Genomic DNA, 18,689 nt, shown 5'->3' with positions numbered 1-18,689 from the left:
CACTTCCTCCGTACCACCTTTTTACTGCACCTGGGTCCCGGATGCATGGCTGGTACTGTCCATATTCAGGGTGGGCCTTTCTCCTCAGTGGAATGTCTCTAGAAACAGCTTTGTAAATATGCCCAGAGGTGTGTCTTCAAATGGGTACAAGTACAGTTGACTTGTCACTGAAGACAAGCCACCATGGCCCCTTTGTTCAGAAAGAGGGTCTGCCAGGCAATAACCATCAGTACGCCATTAATTACAGAAGCAGCCCTAGAAGAGACCATACACACTAGCTTTTCATTTTATAGAAAATACTAGCAAAGCCGAGTGGTGGTGGTGCATGCCTTTAACCTGAGTACTTGTTAGGCAGAGGCCGGCAGGTCTCTGTAAGTTGCAGTACAGCCAGGCCTGTACAAAGAAACCCTGCCCCTCAAAAACCCAAAACAAATAAACAAATAAACAAACAAACAAACAAAAAGGAAGAAGAAAGAAGAAAGAAAAGAAAGAAAGAAAAGAAAAAAAATGCTGGCCAAGTTTAGAGGGTGAAGATACTTGTTCTGGCCACAGTACACTCTGACAGAGACGGAAGCAGTCTGGCTCCACATAGCAGGCCCAGGACACGCCCACTGTCCCAGGAGATGGCAACATCCAGAGGACAACTTGTCATCTCCATAGTCAAACTCGCTTCTCAGGGTAAGAGAAAGGGATGCTCTTGTTTTAGATAGCTGAGCAGTATTCCTTTGTGTAGCTGTGCCACCGTTTCTTTATCCATTCTTCATCTGGCTTGTTTCCAGTTTCTGGCTCTTACGAATAGTGACGCTTTGAGCATAGTCAAGCAAATGACCTTGTTAAAGGGCAGACCATCTTTTGGGTATATGTCCGGGAGTGGTATAGCTAAGTCTTGAGGGAGAGCTGTTTTTAGTTTTCTTAGAAAGCGCCAGATTGATTTCTAATCACGAGAAGAAAAGATCATCCTGAGTGAAGTAACCCACACCCAGAAGGACACATGATGTATGTAAGTATATACCATGGTATATATCCCAGAAGAAGCATGGTATGCACTTGCTTTATAAGTGGATATTAGCCATATAATACAGGGTAGCCACATTGTAAGCCACAGACCTAAAGAAGCCAAGTAACAAGGAGGACCCTAGGGAGGATGCTTAATTCTCATTCAGAAGGGCAAATAGAATGGACACTGGAAGCTGTTGAAGAGAGGGAAAGGACAGGAGCCTACCATAGAGGTCCTCTGAAAGACTCCACCCAGCAGGGGATCCAAGCAGATGCTGAGTCTCACAGCCAAACCATGGTCAGAGGGCAGGGGATCTTATGGAAGAGTGGGGACATGGAAGGTCCCAGAGGGGACAGGAGCTCCACAAGGAGGCCAACAAATATGGGCCTAGGGGGACAGCAGAGATTGACGCACCAAACAAGGACTATGAATCCCGAGGGCCTAGGTCCCCTGCTCAGATGTAGCTGATAGGCAGCTCAGTCTCCATAGGGGTCCCCCAGTAAGGGGAGCAGGGGCTGTCCCTGCCCTGGACTCTGCTGCCTGCTCTGTGTGCTCTGTGATCATTTCCCCCTGGTGAGGTGCCTTACCAGGCCACAGAGGAAGAGGATGCAGGCAGTCCTGATGAGTCTTGGTAGGCTGGGGTCAGTTGGTAGGGGAGACGGGCTCCCCCTCTCTGAGGACTAGGGGAGGGGCATAGGGGGCAAGAGGGAAGGTGGTACCAGGAGGAGACGAGGAAGGGGCCTACTATTGGGATATAAAGAGAATACATTAAAAATAAATAAATTTAAAGGAAAGAGAAAAGGATGCAGCATCTATTAGCAGCTCTACTGGGGGCTTGCCAGGTGCTACCCAAGACTTTTCCCAGAAGTGGGGTTTTCTGGGCCATTAACACTTCCTGTCTTCCTGCCTCTCCCAAATCACTACTGCGAACTCCAAATGCTTCTCCAGTGTGTTCTCCAGTGCAGAAAACGTGAGACGCGTGAGGAAACCCCAAACCACAGAGCCAGGAATCTGTCTGCAAGAGGGAGCCATGTGGGAACCATAAAGCAGGGTTCAGATCCCATGTGTCTGCTTGCCACCCGGTGCCAGCCAGCCCTGCTTCCTGGCACTGCCTGCTGGCCCTGGCAGAGGCCAGACTCAGGCAGAGGGCACCCAGAACCTGTGAGGCATCAAACACCAAGTAAACAGCCGGAGGAATGCTTCCGATTGAGTTTCATTTCTCTGCTTGGGAACATCTGTCCCACTCTGCGCCTGGGGAAGGGCGGGGAAGGCTAGGGTTACAGCATTCTGATCTAAGGAAGTGGTTTGGTCCAGGCAGGCGGCAGCGGTTGTTATTGGGATGTTTGGTGTGGAGCCTGCAGGGACTGGGGAAGGGGAGGCTGAGGAGAAGAAAACCATCCGCCACAGCGCCATGTCTCCTTGTTCTCAGCCACTCAGCCCTAAAGTATGAAATTCTGCTTGCACTGGCCTTCAATGAGAGATTCTGTGATTAAAACTTTTTTTCTGGGAGGAAACACTGATCTAAAGAGGAGACACAGAGAGGGAGCGAGCAAGCTTGCCAGCGTCTGCAAGCTCTTCGTACAGGTGGCTCATCCCAAGAGCCAGGCCTCCCTTGTTCTACCTCACTGTAGCTTCACCAGGGCCCTGCCTTCTGTTCTCTCATGGAAAGTGGCTGGGGCCACTGTGTAGCTCACCTTGCTTTGGAGAAGTTTGTGTGCACATGGACGGCTCTCAGGACAGCACCATAGCTTGCTCCTTTCCAGCCCCACCTTCCTCCATCTATCCCTAAAGTCCTCTTTAAGATGAGTTCAGAGGTGTGGCACCAACTGAATAGACAATAGGTGTGATTATAAATCAGGGTGCAACGGCTGGAGACGCAGCTCACTTGGTTGATGCTTACCTAGTGTGCACAACGCCCTGAATCCCACCGCCAGCATTTTGCAGACAGGAGCATGGTGGTGCATGTACGTAATCCCACCACTCATGAGCTGGAGACAGGAGGATCAGAGGTTCAAGGTCATCCTGAGTTACGTAGTAAGTCTGAGGCCAACATGAGACCCTATCTCAAAAACAAAACCGAGGAATTATTATCACACACTGACAAGGAAGAGTGGCCACCCCCTAGCCAGGCAGGACTTCCAGTGGAGGGAGGGAGACCATCAACCCACCCACAAAACCTATAGGTTGTGCAGGGATAAAGATGGAGCAGAGAATGAAGGAATGGCCAACCAATGACTGGCCCAACCTGACACCCACCCCATAGGAGAGAGCCAACCCCTGACACCATTAATGATGCTCTGCTATGTTTGCAGACAGGAGCCTGTCATGACTGTCCTCTGAGAGGCTCCACCCAACAGTGGATTGAAAAACAGATGCAGAGACTCACAGCTAAACATTAGGTGGAGCTCAGGGAGTCTGGTAGAGGAGTTAGGGGAAGCATAGAAGGCCCTGGAGGGGACAAGAACTCCTCAAGAAGACCAACAGTGTCCACTAACCTGGGTCCATGGGGGCTCACAGAGACTGAAGCACCAACCAAAGAGCACGCAGGGACTGGACCTAGGCCAGGATACATCTGTAACCGATGGGCAGCTTGGCCTTCATGTGGGTCCCCTAGCAAGTGGAGCAGGGGCTGTATCTGACGTGGACACTGTGGTCTGCTTTTGGATCACTGTTCCCTAGCTGGGCTGCCTTGTCTGGCCTCAGTGGAGGAGGATGTGCTTAGTTCTGATGCTACTTGATATGCCTGGGTGGGTTTGTGAGGGGGAGGGGCTCCCCTTTTCTGAGGAGAAGGGGAGAAGGGAGAGGGGAGAGTGTGACTGGGAGGAGAGGAGGGAGGGGGCTGTGATCAGATGTAAAATGAATAAATTAAAAAAAAAAAGGGGGGTGGGAGAGAGGGAGAGAGGGAGAGAAAGAATTCTAAGACCATAAACCGTCTGGCAATTAACAGCACTGGATAGTCAAGCGAGCCTTTTAGAGTTGGTAGCAAGGGATGTGGAGAATCTGAGGCAGCTCCTGCCGGCTCTGGTTAGGCAAAGTAGGCTAGTCAGAACGCTGTGGGAAGCCAGAAAAGACACAGTTACTCATACGATTCCACACGAGGCTCCGCGAGCCAATGGGACGCTTGCCCCTGTAACACGCCCTGCTAGAAAGGTCAAAACTGCCATGGAAAGACAGCAAGACGGCAGGCAGATCAGGGGTGTATTCTGATATTCAGCGGAGGACTGACAAGTCTCCAAAACCAGAGGACTGACACCCCTGCTGACTTCTGAATTCCTGAACGCCAGCTTGCTCTCCAAATTCCATGATGGGCATCATACTCCCCCTCCCCCGACGCCTCCTTGATGTTCTGCACACTCAGCTATTAAAGGAAAGATGACTTTTAAAAACAGCATTCCCTAGGTAGTAGGTGTGCAGGAGGAGGGGGGGATTGGCTGATCTGGGAGTAATGACGACAATGGAGAAGATGAAGCCAAAGAGGGGAAAAAAAAATAAGATTATTAAAAGATTGTCGATTTTGGAGGAAACCTATTTCCCTAAAGAGGCTATGGAAGGAAAAGAGGAGAACTTACTTTCCCACTAAGGTTCCTATGAGTGCATGGATTTCAGCCCAGGGGAACAATAGCCTAGTAATTCAACTCTCTCGTCCCCACACTCAAAATAATAAGGATGATTAAAGAATGGAATTCTGGGGCTGGAGAGATGGCTCAGTGGTTAAGAGTACTGTCTACACTTCCAGAGGACCCGGGTTCAATTCCCAGCACCCACATGGCAGCTCACAATGATCTGTAACTCCAGTTCCAGGGGACCTGACACACAGACATACATGCAGGCAAAACACCAACGTACATAAAATAAAAATAAATAAATAATTAAAAAAAAAAGAATAGAATTCCAGCTCTGCCATCCCGGACAGCAGGCCTTGCTCCTAAACTTATAAAGTTAATCAAAAACAGCAGAGGAAGGATTGTCTTTAGAAATATTTGAGCATCTTTCACCCACCATTAAGGAAGGAAAGCCATAGGCTGTTGCTGGGTGCCAGTGGGGTTCCTTCTTGGCCTGATAACTTGCTGGGTGGGGCAGTGAAATGGATGGACCTGATTGCTAAGTCTTCTGCCTTCCTCAGGCCATTGGGCTGGTGGCAGTCTGCACTTCCTCCAAGGTCTCCCAAGATAGCTCTCCAAATGCTTCTGTGCTGCTTGGAATGCCATCCACACATCACAGTCTCTTGTCTCCAAGTGTCTGTCACAGCCCTTGCTGCATTTGGGTTGGGAACTCCTGTCACCCCAGCTGTGCAGAAGAGCCAGAACTAGCTGACACATGAAACTGTCACTTTGATAACTTCTCAGACCCATCAAATCAAGTCTCACAAACAACAGGACCCAAAGAGTGTCTCCTGTATGGAGCCAGCCAATGGGACACATCCTCAGAAGCAAGGCTTAGAGGTTTCTGAACAAAAGCAAGGCATTGGCCAAATGGGATAACAAGAGACTGTCCAGGGCCAGACAGAATAAAGGGTAAGGGATAAAAATACATCTCCGGATGCCAACTGTGGTGGCGCACACCTTCAATCCCAGCACTCAGGAGGCAGAGGTAAACTCTGTGACTTTGAGGCCAGCTTGGTCTATATAGCAAGTTCCAGGACGGCCAGGACAGCCAGGATTACACAGAGAAACACTGTCTTAAAAAACAAACAAGCAAACAAACAAACAACAAAAACCCCCATTAAAAAACAAAACAGAAAAACAAGCCAAAACACAAAAAACCCTATATCTATCTGTCTCTATATACGTATATATAAGGTTATATACATATACGTATCTTTAAAAATCCTACAATCTTTACAAATGAAACACATTAAGTTCAGTCTCTTTAGAATAGCCAGTTTCTTCTAATAATACAAAATCTTTTAAAATCCAAAGTCTCTCAACTGTGTGCTCTTGCAAAAAAAAATTTAAATACTTTCCTACTTCAAGATGGTAGAACCAGGGCACAATCACAATCAAATCAAATCAAAACCAAACTCCAACAGTGTAAATAACTCCAAGTCCGATGTCTGGGATTCACTAACTGTCCTCTGTGCCCCTCCAAGGGCTTGGGTCACTTCCCTGGCTGTGTCCTGTGTAGCACACACAGCTTGTCTTACAGGCTTCTGGCTGGCTCCACTCCACAGCTGTTGCTGTTCTTGGTGCTCACCCTATGGTACTAGCATCTCCAAAATGCTGGGGTCTTCTGTTACGGCTGGGCTGCACTTTCACCAGTAGCCTTTCACGATGCCAAGCCTCAACTTCTTCATACAACCCCTTCACACCTGGGCCTTCAACTGTCACTGAGGCTGCACCTTCACCAACGGTCTCTCCTGGCCTCTCACAGTGCCAAGCCTCAGCTTCTCTCCGTGACCCCTTCATGCCTTCAAAACTAGTGCCACTTGGGTGACTCTCTTATACTACCAACTTGGCCTGCCAGTGTGAGGTGCAGCCTTAGCCGCCTCTGGAACACACCGCTTCTCTGTGATCTCAGGAAACACTTCCTAGAAGCTGTCACCTTAAGGATGCTGGTCTCTTCTTTATCGGTGCTAACTTCTCAGCCCCACCCAGTTGGCATCCAGGATCCCTGCAAAGCAAAGGTTTCTCTTTAACCACAGCTGGTTCTTCAGCCCCAGTTAACTAGAACCAGAGGCTCTTAATTCAAAATAGCAAATGTCCCTCGTAGAGTCTTTAAACTTCTGTCTGAAGCTTCACAAGCCAGGCGTCCGTCTTCTGCACTGCCCTCGACATTCTTTTTTTTTTTTTTTTAAATATTTTTTATTTACTTATTTTTATGTACATTTGACATTTGGTATACATGAATATCTGTGTGAGGGGGCCGGATCCACTGAAACTTGAGTTACAGACAGTTGTGAGCTGCCATGTGGGTGCTGGGAATTGAACCTGGGTCCTCTAGAAGAGCAGCCAGTGCTCTTAACCACTAAGCTGTCTCTCCAGCCCCGCCCTCGACATTCTTATCTTCCATTTCTATCCTAGAGAGCACCCCACTAAGCTATGAACACTCCATACCTTTTTTTGCACAAGGTTCCAAAGTCCTTCTACAAGCCTCCCCCGAAAACAACATGGTCGGGTGTTGCGTCCTCCCGCCGGCAGGAACGACGCAGACACCAGGATCCTTCTCAATCACGCTTTATTGGGAGCATCCTTTGAAGCTGAAGCGAAAGACCCCGACTGCCTGCGAGCACGCTGTTTAAATACTGTCTGTACGTGGCGTGTCAATGTCTCATTGGTTACATTTGGATGCCTCATTAGCCTGCTTCATTAGCATGTCCCATTAGCATGCCCGCATTAGCATGCCCGCAGTTGAGAGGCTGTGTTGGAATGCTTCATTTGCATACCCCTGTTCGGGAGGGGTGCATTGAGAGGGCTTATGTCTACGCATGTGCGGGAGCTGTAATAGTTGCCGTCTCAGGTCACCGCCATTATCGGGTGTGGCCGCGCCTTACAGTCGGGGCTGTCACATCAGAACTCCACTCCTGGTACCAAAATCTGAAGTAGTCAGGGTTTGCTTGAGCAGTGGTTCTCAACCTTCCTAATGCTGGGACCCTTTAACACACCTCCTCAGGTTGTGACGAACCCCCCCCCTCCATAAAATTACTTTTGTTGCTACTTTAGTGCTGTAGTTTTGCTACTGTTGTGAATTGAAATGTAAATATCTGATATTTTTAATGATCTTAGGTGACTCCTGTGAAAGGGTTTTCAACCCTTAAAGAAGTAGCGACCCTATAGCTTGAGAACCACTGTTTTAGAGGAACAGAACTTACAGAATGAATCTCTCTCTATGTAGAAAGAGGATATATCAGAATGACTTACAGGCTGTGGTCCAGCTAAGCCAACAATGGCTGACTATGAATGGAGAGTCTAAGAATGCAGTGGTTGCTCAGTCCATGAGGCTGGATGTCCCAGCTGGTCTTCAGCATCTGCGGGAATCCTGAAGAAGTAGGCTCCAAAGCTAGTGAAGGAATGGGCTCCCTAGCGAGGTGAGAGCAGGCAGCTAAACAGAAAAAGCCTCCTTCTTCCAAGTCCTTATATAGGTTTCCAGCAGAAGGCATGGCCCAGGTTAGATCTGGGTTAAAGGTGTGCCTTTCTGCCTCAAGATCCAGATTAAAGTCTTATCTTTTTCCTACTGCAAAACAAAACAAAACAAAACAAAACAAAAAACCACAAAAAACAAAAAACAAAACAAAAACAAACAAACAAAAAACTGAACTAAATGTATGACTTTCTACCTCAAAGATCTGTATTAGATGTAGTCAAGTTGACAACCAAGAATAGCCAGGACGCAGGGTTTGTCCACATTGTATGTATCATGTGTCAAAGGTTCATTTCTTAGCCTGGGGAGATGGCTCAGGAGGTCAGGGCACCTGCTACAGAAGCAGGAGGGCCTGAATTTGGATCCCTAGCACCCAGGTAAAAAGGAGGACATGGCTATGCACGCCTCCAACCAACCCCTGTACTGTGGGAGGCAGAGAGGAGGATGCTGAGATACTAGCCTGGCTCCAGGCTCAGCGAGAGACTCGGTCTCAAAGGAATAAAGCAGAGAGCGGCAGAGCAGAAAGCCTGCCGTATTCCTTTGGCCTCCACTCAGAGTCACACAGGCATATACATGGCACACACCCGCCCCCCCTCCACCAACATGAACCCAAACAAACAACAACAACAACAACAACAACAATAATAACAACAACAATAACAACAACAAAATCTATACTTTGTTTCCTTTCAAGTTGATTCTGTGGCTTAACTCTTGGTTACACGGTCACCTGCTGGTGGCACTTGGGTGGGTGGCCTCCACATTTTAGCAATGGACAGGCGTAAGCAAGCCTTTCTGTCATCCCTGCTTCAAGTCTCTTGCGTTTATAATCAGGGCGAAACGCCATCTGTTTTTAATTATCTCTCCCATCCTGGCTGCTCACACTCAGCCGGAAAAACGAACTCTGATCCTAACCACGGGCGGAAGTGTGGATGTTTCAGGGAAAGGTCCCTGCAGCTGGCCCACTTGGAGTATCCGTGTTGTAGACACAGCTGTCTCTTCTATTGCAAACAGCCATGTCCCCAGAAGACAGTGTATGAGGATGGGGTGTCTTCAGGGGCCTCCTCCTGGGAAGGGTAGAAAAAGGCAGACACCCGTTCTCCTGGGCAGAGGAGATCTTGGGGAACCAAGAGAGAGGAAACAGCACTGAGCTTTTCTTTTGGGAGGGGCAGGCATTGCATCTGTTTCTTTGTTAGGAATATCACCTTTTTCCTGTCAGGTTGGAGAACTGGTTTTTAAAGATTTATTTATTTATCATATATACACAGTGTTCTGCCCGCATATACACCAGAAGAGGCCACCAGATCTCATTATAGATGGTTGTGAGCCACCATGTGGTTGCTGGGAATTGAACTCAGGACCTCTGGAAGAACAGTCAGTGCTCTTAACCTCTGAGCCATCTCTCCAGCCCGGGAGCTGTTTTTTTTTTTTTTTAAGCGAGTGCTACACTGACTCCAGGCCTCTGCATGCAAATAATAGTAGCAGATGCCACATTCTGAAAAGGGGGCACGTGAGGTGCTGTGGGCATTTAGGCTGAGGAGAAAAGCTACACTGCCTGGGGTTGAGGGGAGTTTTTGTGATGAAAGGGCTGTGTGACTGGGCCACGAAAGCTAATTTTATTTCCAGGAGAAGGTTTGAGGAGATGGTGAGGGTGGGGTGAGGGCGGGGTGGGGGTGGGGTGGGAACGGGGTGGGAGCGGGGTGGGGGTAGGCAGGCACCTTCAGACACTTGTTCTTTTCTATTAAACCGGTGTAAGCCCCAAGAGTGGTGATTCTTGTCCTTTAGGGCCCTGCTGCGGGGACTCCTGGGGACTCCTGGGAAGCAGGCAGATGGGTACCTGAGAGGGAATGCCTCCAGGGAGTGCCTTTAGGATCATGGCCTGTGGCTGGGAGAGCAGGAGGAGAAGGGGCTACAATTGCAGTCCCATGAAGGGCCAAGGGCCGTGGGCATCCGGTGGTAGCTTTGGAACCGTGCGATTCCCCTCATCCAGGTATGCACAAAGGAGGCTGGCCTTTTCCCATGCCTCACTCAGTCCTTTGGCTGCCGGTGGACCTGGAAGGAGCCAGGGTCACACTCATCCTGTCAGCTGCAGCGGCCTGTCAGAGAACACCCCCACCTGCAGCCAGCTTTCAATTGTTCAAAGGCAACACAGCCTAGGATGCTCTGCGCACAGCTATACAAGGGAAGCCCTCCAGGCTGAGTAGGGTCAGACTCCTGCCTCCTTTCGCCTCCTTCATCCAAGTGTGGCTTAAAGAAAAACCAACTGGAGTTAGTACATGGAACATCGTCCACATTAGACAAAGCAAATATACCTCGTCTTATTAATAAGCTTATTTCATTGATTAAAAACAACAGATTTAGGCCTGGAGAGATGACTCAGCAATTAAGAGCACTGGCTGCTTCTCCAGAGGACTCAGGTTCAATCCCTAGCACCCACATGGCAGCTCACAACGGTCTGTAACTCCAGTTCCAGGGGAGCTGACACCCTCTTCTGGTCTCTGTATGCATAGGCATATATGGAACAGATACGCAGGCAAAACACCCACATACATAAAATAAAAGACTACGTTTTGCCTGGGGTTATACAGATCAGTGGTAGAGCATCATCTAACACAGAAGACGGGAGGCTCGCTCATTAAGACACAGAAAGAATATGCTCGTTTATCCCTCAAGTAAAAATGTAAATATACATAGGAAAAAATATGGAAATGTAATGCACTGAGATGCTCCTTCTTAAGAGATCACAGAGGAAATGTGAGGACCAGTCAGAACCACAGCCCTCTGTCCAGCTGGGCGATTCTGGACTTGGTGGCTACATTGTGACTGGTTAACACTTACTGAGCTGGAAGGCTGATCAGTGAGTTATCGTCAACCTCCTGTGTGTCCAGAGACATGATCAAGGTCTGATGGACTTACACAGAAAGAAAAGGTATTAGTGTGTGAATCTAAAAATCCCAGATGGCTTCTGTTAACATACTGCCCCCAGTCTGCCTAATAACCTATGATGTCATTACCTGCCTGCCACTAGGTGTGCCCCTGCCCAGGATTATAAACACTTCTCTTCTCCTCTCTCTCTCTCTCTCTCTCTCTCTCTCTCTCTCTCTCTCTCTCTCCTTCTCTCTCTCTCTCTCTCCCTCCCTCCCTCCCTCCCCCCCTGTCTCTCTCTGTCTCTTTCTCTCTGGTGTGCCCTTCCCTCTATGATACAATTCTCCATATCATATCTGTTTCCTGGCATCTTATATTTCATATTTGACAGCTTCAGGAGTGGCTGAGTGTAGGGGCTTCAGAACGTCACCATATCCCAACTCTGTCTCTTGTCTTGGCTCCTCTTGGCTGTCCCCATTCACATACATGCTCTTCTCCATCAGTAGATGTGGCAGGTCCAGAGCTCTTTTGTAGATCCCTGAGGGTCTGGTCCGCTTGAACTGTCCTGAGCCACTGACTGTGGCTAGGAGAATGAGATCTGTTAATTGTCATGGGCTGAGCCCAAGAACCAAGAGTTTACCTCCTCCCCTCCTTGATGGACTGGCCCAAGTTGGAATGAGGAGCAAAGGCTAGAAGAGAGTGCAGGTGCTGTTGGGTTTCTCTGGTGGAACTGTGTGGGTAGATACTTAATGTCTTACCTTTTTGTCAGGGATGCTTTATGACTTTCAAGGAATTGAAAGCTGTGGTAGTTTGAATTCGAACGGCCCCCATAGGCTTAGGAGTGGAGCTGTTGGAAAGGATTAGAAGGATTAGGAGGTGTGGCCTTATTGAAGTAGGTGTGGCCTTGTTGGAGGAAGTATGTCACTAGGGTGCATTTTGAGGTTTCTGAAGCCCATATCAAGCCATGGCGCTCTCTCTTTGCTGCATGCAGATCAGGATGTGAGCTCTCAGCTACTGCTCCAGCACCGCATCTGTCTGCCTGCCACCATGTTCCCTGCCATGTTGATAATGGACTAAGTCTCAAAACTGTAAGCCAGCCCCAATTAAACACTTTTCTTTATAAGAGTTGCCATGGCCATCGTGTCTCTTCACAGTGACAGAACGGTGACTAAGAGAAGAGCTAACATGACACACATACACGTAGCTGAGGTTTCTACTGTGAAGGGGATTCTGCCCATTGGGTGTTCTTCTCTGTGGCTTAGACCATTGAATTAAGGTAGGGCCTACATCCCATTGCTAACACCCTTAGGGAGCCACTGGAGTTTTCTACAACAGCCAGAATAGAAGCCTGGATTTGGTTCCTGGTCTTGTGGGCTCCAAGTGACAAGGTAGGCCCTCTGTTGAGCTGGTCTGGCCCACCAAGTCACTGGCAAACATGGAGATGCTGGGGCTGCTGGTGTGGCTACAGCCTGGAGCTTGTGGCTTCCAGAACCTAGCCTAAGAAGCCCTATACTTGAGGACCCAGTTCTTCAAGGTGACTTTCAACTTTCCTCAGCCCCTACAGTGATTTTGTGGGCAAATCCTTCCTGCTTCATTCAGAAACAATAAATTCTATCTTTGGCTCCCAAATGGCTCTCTGCCTCCAGAGCCTCTTACCAACTCTATGGCCATCTCTCCATGCCACCTCTTTCCACACCAACCTCCCTTGCCAGCAGGAACCAGCCACTTCAGGAGTGTGCAGGTTCTTTCCCAGCCTTGTTTGCTGCTGGATCTAAGTAAGATGGGCAAGAGAGGCGCAATCTTGGACATTTTCTTCACTAAAAACAATAGAAAATAGAGCGTGCGCTCTCTCTGTCTGTCTCTCTGTCTCTCTCTGTCTCTGTCTCCCTCTCTCTGTGTCTGTCTGTATCTCTTTCTCTCTGTCTCTCTCTGCTGTCTGTATCTCTCTCTTTCTGTCTCTCTCTGCTGTCGCGTGCAGGAAGACGGCAGAAGGGCACCCGGGGCTCTGGAGCTCTCAGGACTTTTCATCTTGCTCCTGAATTCTCTATCATGGCAGATACTGTCGGTGCCTTGGGTGGCTCCTTGCTTGTGTCTTGTTGTTTGTATCAGCTACAGAGGATGGGGTGGAGGAGATCAAGGTAAGATATGGATTCCAATTCTGCTAATGTTATTAGCAGGACTCAGCAACTTTAACGTAGTCAGGGATCTGCAGGGGTTTGGGGAAGATTCAGACCTGTGTTCTGTAGTGTTGAGGACATCATGTTTGGCTGCTAAGACCACCACAGTTCCCACGTGAGGCTTCAAGACTCTTCGTGTCCACTTTCCCACATAATCTTCACTTGCCATCTTTAAGGAGGACAGAGCGGATACCATTCACTCTGTATTTTTGATGAGAAAACTAGGACGTAGGCTTAAATTACTTGGCAAATCTCACAGCTAATTAAGGAGGCTCAGTTGTGTGACCCTGCTCCAGTTTAATTTCTTCTTTGCTACACTCCTGACTCTAAATGCTGGTACACTGCTCTGCTGAAAACAAAACTCAGAGCCACGGGTTCACTCTGTTCACTCTGAGAAGAGCAAAGGGTGAAAAAAACGACTGTCCTTCTGTCATTCACAGGGAGACCTCCGGCATCCTTAGGACCACACCGTGTCTGTCATCTTCTGTGTTCAGATGAGAGGCCTTTGTTTGATGCTGCTCTTTGGCCCATTGGTTGGCAGAAGAGAAACTCTGCAGTGAAGCCAAGTGTGAGGGCTTTTGGTTAAGCCTGGAAGGGCTCCCAGTTGCAGCTATTTGGGACATCTCACAGAAGGAAGACAGGAGCTGGCATGGGATCTAGTCTCACAGAGGAAGGGGCCCGCTGGATCTGGAAAGCCTGAGATCCTTCCAGGCTTCTCCCTGGGCCCTGGGTCTACTTAGTCTATTTTTCTTATCCTGCCAGCAAGACCTTCCCTGGCCTTCTCTTTGCTGCTTTCCCTACTTGCTTCCTTTGCCTTAGGCTAGCTTCCACTAAGTCACCAGGAAAAGGACAGTCAACAGAGCAGATGTCAACAGAGGGGGCAGTGGCTGTAAAATCCAAGTGAACAAGCTGCCTCACCAGCTGCCGTCCTTGCTGCGGAAGGGAGGACTGTGTGACCCAGTCCCTTCACGTGGGGGGGGGGCTTAGGGTCTGCACCACTGGCTTAGGTGGGATACATCCCATCCCTCTATGGTGGAAACTGATAGGATGACAAGACAGCAGGGGCCCTCAAGACTAAAACCCACGATGTTTGGCCTAGATCTCCATGTTCTGGGCTGGTTCCTGGGGAGAGGTGTTAGGAATTAAACCCCCCAGGTCCTCTGAAGAGCAGCCAGTGCTCTTAACTGCCGAACCATCTCTCCAGCCCCTGGTTAGTTTCTATTGTCAACTTGACACAACCAAGAGTCAGTCACCTCAGGAGAGATCTTGACTGGCTCAGGTCAGGTTGGCCTGATTGATGATTGAGGTGCAAGGGCCCTGAGCCCACTTTGGGTGGAACCATCCCTAGGCAGGTTAGGCTGAGCACAAATTGGAGATCAGATCAGAAATCAGAATTTCTCCATGGTTTCTGCTTCAAGTTCCTTCTCTGCTTGAGTCCCTGCCCCATCCAGAAGGTGTAAGATGAGCAAGCCCTGAGTTGCTATTGGTCATGGTGTTTATTTATCACAGCAACAAAAAACAAACTACACCATGGGCTATGTGAGAACCTGGCACACAGGAGAGGAGAGGTCATTTCACTGTAGGGAGTTTTATGCACGGCCCACTATGGCTCTAACACATCGTCATTATTATTATTATTTTTTTCTTTTTAAAGGATACATCAAAAGTGGGATTTAAAAGAGTTAGCCATTTCTGGTCTGTATTAGTGGCTCTTGTGTCAGAAGCAAAGTGGGTGAGTGAGACTGTTTTTGGCTTCCGGTTTAAATCCACCAGGGTGGAGAATACATGGCACAGCTGTCTAGTTCATGACAGTGGCCCATGTGCTGCGCGGCCGCCGTTCACATCACAGCTGACTAGGAAGCAGAGAGCGCCAGGAGGCGAGGTGCAGGAGAACTTTCTGAAGCCCATGCCCAGTGACCTACTCCTCGTCCCCCAAGGTTTTTACAGCCTCCCCCAAGTAACACCACTGTCTGGGGCGGGGGGGACATGTGTTCAGAACATGAGCCTGTGGGGACCCCTCAGACTCAAAGTCTGACCCGATACCTTCTAAATCACGCACAGACCATTCTCAGCTCCCTGCAGCTGTGTTTCTTCCTCGCTCCTGATGCTTCAGATAAGGTCCAGGGCATGGCTGACCTAAGAGCGGTAAGGGAGACCTCCTCTGCCACTTCTCCCCTCTAAGTCAAAGGAGTCCACAAACAAACTGTGACCCCAAATGAACGTGAAACCTAATAGGGTTTGGCCACTGGGTGGAATTACACTATTTTTAGATGAACTATTTGGGTGACTATTTTTAATGTTGTCCCCACCTGCTTTGCATTCATATTTTTTTCTGCTTTGACTCTTTTATTATTATTATTATTATGCTGCTGCTGCTGCTGATTTATTCACATTACATCTGGGTTGTAATCTCCTCAATCTTATCTTCCTGTTCCCACCCTCCCCACCCCTCTAGACCTCTGAGAGATGGAGTCCTCCTTCCCCACTGTCTGACCACAGCCCATCAGGTCTCATCAGGAAAGTCTGATCCCCCTCCTCTGTGTTCCTACAGGGCCTCTCTGCCAAGGGGGAGTGGCCAAATCCTGGGCACCAGAGATCTTGTCAGAGGTAGTTCCCAGCTCCTCCTCTTGCTCCCCTCCCCCGTTCCCCATGTGGAGATGAGCCGCCCATTGGCTACACCTGAACAGGGGTCCAGGTCCTCTGCACTGTCCTTGGTTGGTGTGTCAGTCTGGGCAGGAGCTCCTGGGTCCAGACACATCAGCCCTGATAGTCTCCTTGTGGAGCTCCTGACAGACTTCCTCCTACCCTATCACCCATCTCTTCCATACAACTCCCAGCTCTTCCCCCAGAGTCCAGCTGCAAGTCCCAGTATCTGTCCCCATTCCCCGCTGGGTGGAGTCTCTCAGAGGACATCTGTGTTGGTCTAATATCCGCTTATAAATGAGTGTATACCATGCCAGTCTTTCTGGGTCTAGGTTACCTCACTCAGGATGATTGTTTCTGGTTCCATCCATTTGCCTGCCAATTTCAAGACTTCCTTGTTTTTGATAGCTGCGCAGTATTCCATTGTGTAAATGTACCACAGTTTCCTTATCCATTCTTTGGTTGAGGGAAATCTAGGTTGTTTCCAGATTCTGGCTATTATGAATAAAGCTGCTGTGAGCATAGTTGAGCGAATGCCCCTTGTATTCATATTTTTTAGTGCTTCCCTGAAGCTCCCATTTGTCAATATTCTGTTTAGTTTCATTCTGAGCTTCTGTCACAGGTGTGACGTGAGCATGCACTGTCTTTAGAGTTTTTGTGTGACCAGTTTCCGACCACAAGCCAGGCCAACACGCTTGCTGGTGAATCTGTTAGGATTTTAGCTTGCTAATCTACTCTGTCAGCCTTCTTGTTTTATACAACTACACTGTGTACTACCCCCAAAGGGGGATCATGGTGGCTGTGCTGGTGTTCCACAATGCTTCAAAACTTAAAACAATTTAAAAATTATGTTCATCTGTACCTAAGTGTATGAGCATGTGAATGCAGGTGTCCATGGAGACCAGAGGCATCAGATTCCTTGGAGCGGGAGTTACAGATGGTTGTGAGGTGCCCAGTATGGGTGCTGGGAACGGAACTCAGGTCCTCTGCAAGAGCGGCATGTGCTCTTAACCACCAGCCCATCATCCCAGTCCTAGTAGAAAATGGAGAAGAGGCTGAAACTTAGGCCTTTGGCAGCCACTGCCTCCTCTTTCTGTACTTTGTCACTCTGGTGTAGCCTTTACCCTTGGGCACCAAGGTCATCACACTGCCTCTTGAACATCCCCAGACTGTCTTTTCTGACACACCACACACACCGGTCTACAAAGATGCTACTTTCAGAGGGAAGTCTGGGCACATGGCACATTAAACTCACAAGGAAGGGAGAAGGGCTTGGATGACCATTTAGAGACATTGGCAGTGAGGCCAGAGGAGAGGATTAGGGAGTGAGGGAGGCGAAGAGACTTCTGTGGGATTCCGGCTGCGTGAGGTTGGTTTTGGAGACCTGAAACCCAAACCTTGGCCAGAGTAAGCAATGCCACTCATTCTTTTTTAATCTTTCACCTGGGCGAGCTAAGTAAGGCAGGAACACATTATAGCTGGGGCAAGCAGAGCCCACCTGGAGTGCTTACAAAAGGCAAGTCCAACCCTAGGGTTCTTTATTATAAACAGTAAACACTGGTGACTTCATACTATGCTCCTTTCTGCCTCTGCAAACGTCTCCCCACATTGCCCCTCACCTCACTCACTTTTTTGGGGGGCGGGGGAGGCTGCATCTAAAGGAAAAAATGTGATGGTACCTTCTGCCTTTCTGTCTGATTCTATTCTTATTTCTTGACTCAGCTGATTGAAAACCTGAGGATGTTGCATGCATTTTCCTCCTCATCACTGTCTTTAAAACTGCTCTTCTTTCTGCCTAAATGCTGCCTCTTACTGTAGTGTCACCTTCCTCCTTTGCAGTGTTCTTCACAAACACACACACACACACACACACACACACACACACACACACACCCCTCACCACCACCACCACCACCACCACCTACTGAGTCCATTTAGCTTTGTTCATATGTGTATGTGTTTAGGGATGACTGCTTGGGATTGGATAACTGAGCGGGGGTGGGGGTGGGGTAGGGGGTTGGGGGTTGGGAGTGGGGTGGGGGGTGAAGTGGGGGAGTGGGGGGATGGTTGGGGGGTGGATGGGGTGGGGTGAGGGGATGGGTGGGGGGTGGATGGGATGGGGTGGGAGGATGGGGGGATGGGTGGGGGTGGGTGGGGTGGGGTTGGGTTTGGGGGGGCAGAGCTCATCCCTGGAGCAGGTTGATTCTCCCTCTCTCAGCACCCATTGGTTGGCCATAGCTCTTCATTTAGGGGCGAGGCCTTGTGAAGGTTCCTCCATCCGTGTTGCCGTGTCAACTGCTGTTGCCATTATGCAGGTCTTGCGCAGGCAGCTACATCTCTGAGATTTCGTGGCTGCAGTGTCCTTGTCAGGTGGACAAGACAGCGTCTCACAGCAGACGTCCTGGCACTCTGGTGCTTGCAGTAGGTCTGAGCCCTCATTTGCAAATTCCTTTAATCTTAGATGGAGGGGTTGCTTTGTAGGGGTAGCAGTTAGGGTTGGGTACCCCATGGCCACTTAGTCTGTGCATTTTGACCAGCTGTGGATCTCTGTAACTGTCTCCATCTACTGTAAAAGGAAGCTTCTTTGATGAGGAGAGCTATACTTATCGGTTGAATAAGTATTTAGAACACAGTTAGAAAGCATTAAATCCTTGGTAGTTAATGGAAACGACACCGATGGAACAAACCAATGCAATTTGCCTCGTTCCTAAACCAGCACTTAGTAAGCACTGTGACTGTCACTGACTCAAACTCCATGGTGGTACTCACATCCTGACACGGAGACACCCACTTGCTGCTTTTCATCTCTGCTCCCAGATGTTCTCTCTGTCTGTCTGTCTGTCTGCCTGTCTGTCTGTCTCTCTCTCCCCTTCCCCCCCCTCTCTCTCTCTCTCTCACACACACACACACACACACACACACACACACAC

This window comes from Acomys minous (assembly GCF_964271855.1).
Source record: "Acomys minous genome assembly, chromosome: 8".
NCBI lineage: Eukaryota > Metazoa > Chordata > Mammalia > Rodentia > Muridae > Acomys > Acomys minous.
Note: the sequence above shows the minus strand (reverse complement) of the source record.